This window comes from Dama dama, chromosome 4 (assembly GCF_033118175.1).
Source record: "Dama dama isolate Ldn47 chromosome 4, ASM3311817v1, whole genome shotgun sequence".
Classification (NCBI taxonomy): domain Eukaryota; kingdom Metazoa; phylum Chordata; class Mammalia; order Artiodactyla; family Cervidae; genus Dama; species Dama dama.
Genome location: NC_083684.1, coordinates 36,396,260 through 36,405,201, shown reverse-complemented (window position 1 = coordinate 36,405,201; position 8,942 = coordinate 36,396,260).

The following is an 8,942-nucleotide window of genomic DNA, read 5'->3' as shown; positions in this document are numbered from 1 at the left end:
TGTCTGTGTTTCTCTTATGTATAGAGGTGCATCTATGTTGGGTGCATAGAATTTTACCTTTGTTATGTCTTCCTCTGAGATTGATACCCTGGTCATTTGTAGTGTCCTTCCTTATCTCTTGTAATCTTCTTTATTTTAAGGTCTATTTTGTCTGATATGAGGATTGCTACTCCAGTTTTCTTTTGCTTCCCATTTGCATGGAATATATTTTTCCATCCTCTCAATTTCAGTCTATATGTGTCTTGAGGTCTGAAGTGGGTTTCTTACAGACACCATATATATGCATATTGTTTTTGTATCCCTTCAGCCAGTCTGTGTCTTTTGGTTGGAGCATTTAATCCATTTACATTTAAAGTAACTATTGGGGAAAAAAATAAGCTAACTATATATATATATATATATATATATATATATTGCCTATTGCCATTTTCTTAATTATTTGGGGTTGATTTTATAGATCTTTTTCCTTCTCTGTTATTTCTTGACTATATAAGTCCATTTAACATTTGTTGTAAAGCTGGTTTGGTGGTACTGAATTCTCTTAACTTTTACTTGTCTGAAAAACTTTTAATTTCTCCATCAGTTTTGAAGGAGATCCTTGCCAGGTACAGTAATCTTGGTAGTAGGTTTTTTCCTTTCAGTACTTTAAATATATCCTGCCATTCCCTTCTGGCCTGCAGAGTTTCTGCTGAAAGATCAGTTGTTAAGTGTATGGGGTTTCCCTTGTATGTTACTTGTTGCTTCTCCCTTGCTGATTTTAATATTCTTTCTTTGTGTGTAGTCCTTGTTAGTTTAATTAGTATGTGACTTGGCATGTTTCTCTTTGGGTTTATCCTATATGGCACTCTTTGTGCCTCTTGGACTTGATTGGCTGTTTTCTTTTCCATGTTGGGGAAATTTTAAACTATAATCTCTTCAAAAACTTTCTCATACCCTTTCTTTTTCTCTTCTTCTTCTGGGACCCCTATAATTCAAATGTTGGTGTGTTTAATATGGTCCCAGATGTCTTTGAGACGGTCCTCAGTTCTTTTCATTCTTTTTTTCTTTATTTTGCTCTTCAGAAGTTATTGCCACCATTTTATCTTTCACCTCATGGATTTGTTCTTCTACTTCAGATATTCTGCTATTGATTCCTTCTAGAGTATTTTTAATTTCAGTAATTGTGTAGTTGGTCTCTATGCTTATTCTTTAATTTTTCTTGGTCTTTGTTAATTGATTTTTCCATTTTCTCTATTTTTTTTCCCAAGGTTTCTGATCATCTTTATTATCATTATTCTGAATTCTTTTTCAGGTAGTTTGCCTATTTCCTCCTCATTTATTTGGACTTCTATGTTTCTAATTTGTTCCTTCATTTGTGTAGTATTTCTTTGCCTTTTCATTACTATTATTTTTTAATTTATTGTGTTTGAGGTCTCCTTTTCCCAGATTTCAAGGAAAGTTGAATTCTTTCCTTGAAGAAGTTTGAATTCTTTCTTCCTTTTGGTTTCTGCCTTCCTCAGGTTGTTTCAGTGGTTTGTAGGGTGAGATCTGTGCTGAGTTTTGTTTGTTTTTCCTCTGATGGGCAAGGCTGAGTAAGTTGGTAATCCTGTTTGCTGATGTTTTGGTGTGTATTTTTGTTTTGTTTGTTGTTTAGATGAGAGGTCCTGTATAGGGTGCTACTGGTGGTTGGGTGATGCTGGGTCTTGTATTCAAGTGGTTTCCTTTGTGTGAGTTTTAACTATTTGATACTCCCTAGGGTTAGTTCTCTGGTAGATAAGGGTCTTGGAGTCAGTGCTCCCACTCCAAAGGCTCAGTGCTTGATGTCTGGTCAGGAATGAAGATTCCACAAGTGGTTTTTTATGGCATTAAGTGAGATTAAAACAAATAACCAAAAATGAGAAACCAAAGATGAACCCCAGACAAATGGCAGTTACAAAATCAGGCAAATAATAATTAAAATAATGGAATATACACATATACATATATACCCATGAGCAAAGTGAAAACAGTCCAACAAAAATAAAGTACAGTAGATTGACCTGGTGAACAAAGTAAATCAAAAATTATATTTAACAGTTAAGAGCAAAACTAACTAAAGCACAAACTCGAAACAAAACCAAAGCAAGGTGCCAAGTGGGGAATAAAGCAATGAAAACAAAAGAAGTATGTTGAGAGGAAAGAAAAGAAAGAAAATAGATATGCAAAGTTAAATAGAGGTAGATGAAGAAGATTTATATACATCAAAGATTAACTGCAAGGGGAAAAGAACAGTAGGAAAGGCAAACAAAGGAATTCATGTAGAAAAAATATAATAGGATTAAAAAGTTTAAAATTAAAATTATAAAAAAGAGAAAATGAAAAAAAAGAAAAAACATGGAAGAAGAAAGAAAAAAGAAAAAAAAAAAAAAAAGGAAACCACCACAGAATTGCAAAAGCCCAATGTAAAGGCAGGGGTTTATAACAAAAATAAAAAGTATGACTGAATATACACATACACATATACACCCATAAGCAAAATTAAAACAGTCTAACAAAAATAAAGTACAATAAATTGATCCAGTGAACGAAGGGAACCAAAAATTATATCTTCCAGAACACAACTAACTAAAGCACAAACTGGAAAACAATACTAAAGTGAGGTGCCAATTGGGAAATAAAGCAATGAAAATAAAACTAACAAATAAGTTGAGAGGAAAGTAGAGAAAGAAAGAAAGAATAGATATGCAAAGTTAATTAGCATTAGATAAAGAAGATTTACATATGTTAAAGATTAACTGCAAGGGGAAAAGAACAGTAGAAAAAGAAAACAAAGGAACAAATGTAGAAAAAATAATAATAGGTTTGAAAAATTAAAAATTAAAAAAAAAAAAAAAAGGAAAACTCCACAGAACTGCAAAAACCCAATGTAGAGACAGAGGTATATAACAACAATAAAAAATGTGACTGAGGGGAAAAAAAAAAGCTCAAAAGTTTAATTGGGTTTCTTAGTGCCAATAAAATCGACAGCTACAATGGGGGAGGGGGAGAGGCGGAAAGAAAATGAAAAAAAAAAAAAAAAAATCCAAAAGAATCTACAGAACAGGTCAAAAAATAAGAATAATGAATGTTTTTGTTGAGTCACTGCTGTCAGAATCCTTTCCCTCCCTGGAAGTCACAGTCTATCTTATCTCCCTAGGATGTCCTCCAACACTGTGCTGATCTCTGGACCTGCTGTGGGGGCAGCTCAGATCCTAATCTGGTCCTATTTCCGTGTGTTCTTGCCTCCAATGTATACAGCTGTCAGAACTAGTGCATTTTCTTTTGTCAAATCTCTCAATGGCCTTTTATATATTCCATAGACACAGAGTTTGCTTAGTTCATCATGTGGATCTAATCTGCAGCTCATACAGCTGCTGGGAAGGTTTTGGGTCTTCTTCCTTAGCCACACTGCCCTGGGTTTCAATTGTGGCTTTATTTCCACCTCTGCATGTGGGTCGTCCACTGGGGTTTGCTCCTGAGGCTGCCCTGGAGGACTTGGGTCTGCCCCTGTGAGGGCCAGGGGTGGAGGTGGTGCAGCTGCTTGGGCCACAGGGGTTCTGGCAGCACCAGGCACTCAGGGGGGTTGGCAGCTACGGCAGCAGGAAATATAGTGCTCTAGAAGGGTGTGGCAACCAGGATTGACCAAAACGCTCCAGTATTCTTGCCTGGAGAGCCCCTTCTCTGACAGAGAAGCTTGGCAGTCCAGTCTACAGGGTCGCAAAGAGTCAGACACGACCGAAGTGACCCTGCATGCATAGACACAAGACTTTTTTTCCTGTGGCAAGTCTGCCCCAGTGAGTGTTGAGGTGAAGGTGGCACAGCTGCTTGGCTTGCAGGGACCCTGGTGGCATCAACTGTGCAGGGACATGGACTGCCTCCGCAGCAGGAGTTATGGCCTTAACAGAGCCTTTATTCGAGCCTCTTGTAGCTGGCGATCAGAAGGCCAGTCTTTCTCCGTATCTCCACCTGTTCAGGCACATAGAGGGTCCCCTTGCCTGGGGTCCTTCTCTGTAGTTTGGCATGTCAGGCACATAGAGGGGGCCCCCTGGCTGGAGTCCTAGTCTGTAGATCGGGGGCATTAGGCACTTAAAGGGGAGCCCTGGGTGGGGTCCTACTCTATAGTTCAGTGCATCAGGCGTTTGATGGGCTGCCTCTCTACTGTTCAACGGCTGATGCTGGTGTGTGGGGAGAGAGAGGCTATGGTGATGGGTCCACCCCCTACACATGACTCAGCAGTATTGCCTTGTTTCCATGGCTTCCTGGCTTTCCTCCACAGGCATTTCCCACAACAATCTTCTCCTTCACATCCCCTCAATCCGTCTCTCCACAGTCAACAGCAGCTCTCACCCACACTCCCCAAACTCCAGCTCCCCAAACTCCAGCTCCCAACCGCTGCGCCTTCCAGGGGACCAGCATTCCTGTCTGGGATATGTATAGCTGCAGCAAGGACTGTCTGATTCTCATGCCTTTTTGGTTGCCACAGATCAGATGTTTAACTCTCAGCCTTAAATGTTTCTCCTCTGACTCAGACAATTACAATGTGGGGATCGGACTCCTGCTTCAGTTCCCACACTTGCAGAAGGCAGGTCCAGTCCTACTAACACTCCTGTTTCTCCCCCTAGTTCCTTCATCCTACTGAGTTTTGCATGGTTCTATATATTCTTTTCCAGTGTTCAGGTACTCCTGTCTGCTCTCAGCTGGTGTTCTGCATGCACTTCTGTGTCTGAGGGTGTATTCCTTGTGTATCTGTGGAGAGAGATGTACTCCATGTCCACCTACTCCAATGCCATCTTCATATGTCCTGCCTGCAATATCTTCCAAACCTCTCTTCTCCTTTCAAAAATCAACTGAGGGGCTTTGTCCAATGGCTAAGACTCCACACTTGTTCGGAGTGTGGAATGCCCAGGTTTGATCCCTGATCAATGAACTAGATCCCACATGCCACAGTAAAGCCCTGGCACAGCCAAATACATACTTAAAAAAATTCAACTAAGAGTCACCTTCTCTGGAAAGTCTCTAATGAGTACCAGGTGCCATGTTGGGCAGGCTTTCCACCTGCCACCATGACTCCTAATGCAAGACAGTCCTAATGCAAGACATAGAAAGGTCTCAGTAGTGCTTCTCAATCTAAGCTGTACTAGTCCACTGGCAAGTGTGTCTTCCATCTATTTGGTAAATTATTAAAAATGTCGGCTTGCTTCCAGTCAATATGCAAGCCAGTAACTACACATAGCGTCTAGTGAGGGAGAGGAAAAGAAGGCAGTTGCAGTCAAGTGGAATAACTGCTATGATAGGTGTGACACAGAATGCCACAGGACAATGCCACAGCACTCCATGCCTGTTAGACTTCTCCCTACACACTCAAGACTTAGGTGACTGCTCCCCTCCAGAAGCCATCACTGGGTTGTCTATATGCCTCTACATATGGACTTAACTGAACTTTGACAGTAAGCTCTACAGCCATTTCCATAGCAGTATCTTTTCCAACTGTAGACATTTTCACATCCATTTATTTTATACTTAACCATGTCTATATGCTTTGTTAAGAATGGAGAATAAGGGGCTTTTCTGGTGGCTCAGTGGTAAAGAATCTGCCTGCCAACGCAGGAGACCTGGGTTCAATCTCTGATCCAGAAAGACCCCACATGCTACGGAGCAACTAAGCCCATGTGCTACAACTATAGAGCCTGTGCCCCAGAGCCCACGAAGCACACTACTGAAGCCTGCATGGCCTGGAGCCTGTGCTCTGCAACGAAAGAAGCCACCATAATGAGAAGCCTGCGCACTGCAACCAGAGAGTAGCCCCTACTTTCCATGACTAGAGAAAAGACTGTGCAGCAGCAAAGACCCAGCACAGCCAGAGTGAAATAAAATTTTTTAAAAAGAGTCACCTGTTTAAAAAAAAGAGAGAGAAGAAGAAGAAAGTGTGGAAAATAAATAACCATATTGCCTCTAGCCTCAGGTTAATTGCATGTGTTAAGCTCATCATGATAATATTTGCTGAAACACACCCATCATTTATGTCAGCTATTAATGTGGATTATATCACCCAGTCTTCACATCATCCTTATACAATTGTCACTATTTTACAGATGAGGAAACTACAGTTGCAAAAAATAGTCCCATTGGTCCAAAGTCACACATAAGTAGCCCCTTGATTACAAACCTGTGTAGTCTGACTCCAGAGTGCACACTTGTATCCATTAAGCTATCTTTCCTGCAGTTTTATTTCACTGTGACATTCTACTGTGTCTTAGACTGAAGTTTTATTCTAAGCCCATCATTTCTGGAGAGGTAAGATATCAGAGGTTCTAGGATCAAAATGCCTGGCTTTGAATCCTGCTATAAATAAATCTAGGTAGCTTTGCATATTTCATTCAAACTCCTTGTGCTTTTGCTTAGTCACTGGCACCATGGGAATAATAACCACATGTAGCTTAAGTTGCTAACAGGGCTTAGCAAATATTAAGCACTCTCCTCTGGTTATCATCACACTACTGCTATGATTATTACTATACAATTATTACTTCTACTAACAGAGCACTGCAGCCACCATGACTGATAGGTGAGCCTTCAGTAAACCAATTCGGAACAGTTTTCAAATTGTTAAAATGTGCATTTAAATCCTCCATGTTTTCCTTTTAAGATTTCTATGAGGATGAAAATAAAAGATGAATATAATATTACTTCAAGTTCTCAGAATCTACACTAACAAAGTACCTGTATCATTCCATTTTTCATTTTTATTGATGTACATCTCTTTTCTTATTTTGTGAGATTCTGAAAGATACCTCGTGAGATAGTACTATCATGCCAAACTTGGAAGGAAACATCCTCAACTAATTCCATTCATGTATCCATGACATCAGGTTACCATAGGAAGGGCACATAAAATAAAATAAAGGAAATAGAACAGTATCTCCCAAGAATCAGGATCTGGAATATACTTAAATTGCTATTGTTATTTAATGCCTGCTCCCTGCCTGGTTATGAAAAATGCCCTGGATCCTAAATATACACTGGGCCCAACTAGCAAGGGGATATAATTTTCATTGATTGATGAAAAATTTCTTCTATGCCAGGAACTTTTATCTGTGTTCACTTTTTTTTCTTAACCCTATCTTCTTTATAACCCCTTTTATAATTCCTGATGTGTTGACCCCCTTTTCATCTGATAAACTTCCAGCTCTGTGAGATGAAACAAGTATTATAAAGACATCTTAACAAATGGCAAAGTTTGGCAAAAACAATGGCTAATGAATGGTTCAAAACAGGTATGTGGAGGATACTTGAAAATAGGTGTTAATACATATAAATAGGTAGGTAGACAGATCAGTTGATCAATAGATCTTAAAATCCTTCTAAGTTCTAGGACACAACATCCAAATATGATGTTAACTTGAATGTTGTGATCCTACAACAGCAAAATGTCTAAAGCCTTATCACTCTGTATGTTGGTTTCTTAGTCATGCTTACTTTGTTTCCTTTCAGTCATTAGAAGGATAACAAATGTTCATTATAGAAAATGTGGGTAGGTAAGCATTGTCATATTCTTCAGCACTATTTTACAAGTTGCTGGTATCTATTCTACTCTATTATATTTGTGTGCTATATTCTATTCTTGTTAAATTAAGATACTCCTACACCTTGTCTCCTTTTCTCCAGTTTACTTTGGCAATTTTATGACAAACTTTTTATAGACAAGATTCTAGTAACTTTATAGCTTTCTACTCTGAGAATTGATAATTGTTTAATTCACCATTACTGTTTCATTGTTTCCAATTTATAAACTGTTTTATAACTTAAGCTGTCATTCAAGTCTCTGTTATTCAAAGATTTTCCTGTTTCCATATTATTTGGGGCTTCCTTTGTGGCTCAGATGGTAAAGAATCTGCCTGCAGTGCAGGAAACCCTGGGTTTGATCCCTGGGTTGGGAAGATCCCATGGAGAAGGGAATGGCAACCCACTCCAGTATTCTTTTCCTGGGAAATTCAATGGACAGGGGAGCATGGCAGGCTATAGTCTATGGGGTCGCAGAGTCGGACAACACTGACCAATGAACACTTTTACCTCATATTATAAAAGAATAGATTCCTGAGAATTAAAAATGAGAAGCATTTGAACATTTTTAATGTCTTCATATATATTATCAAATTGTTTTTCTATAAACACAGTAATCATTGATCAGGAGGATCAATGGATAGAAGGTACATTTCAGAGAGAGGGGTAAGGTGGAAAAGGTGAGGACAAAATAAAAGAGGATAAATTCTGAGAAATCTGACAGTGTATTTAGGACCAAAGTATGGGAAGTCAGGGAGAAATATTAGAAAATTTCAATTAACATTAGTTTCAAATTCACAGCCAAATGGAATCTCAAGAATATAAAATATACCATGTTGTCAAATTTGAGTCTTTTATCGTGAAAGAAAGTGAGTGAAGGGATTATCACCACTGTGTTCTCTCCAAATCCATAAGAGGGGAGACACTGGGAAGTTCAAGTTTTACATCATAGGTTCATATTGGTTTTGATTGATAGGATTCATCTTTCAGTATAAAGACGGCTTGCCTGCTTTACTGACCTGCATTTGAGCCAGGGCTTATTTAACTGATGAAATGGCAGCTCTCTCACAAAACATATGAAAATAACAATATCAATATTATGACTAGTTTTGTTAACCCAGAGTGATCAAATATTCTAACAAGTGAAACTTGACACCAGCAAGATACTGATTTCTTTGCAGTTCCAAATTATACCAATAAAGATAAAAATTATATTTGTTTCAAAACTTAAGAAATGACTAATGAACAATGTGCTAATTCTACAAGAGTTTTCTAATATTTCTCTGAAAGTAAAGTATCTTCCATCCATTACAATTCCAGAACTTCCCTGAGACTTCCCCCTCCCCCCAGGCTTGTATTAATATTTCTGGAACTTGATGTTTTAA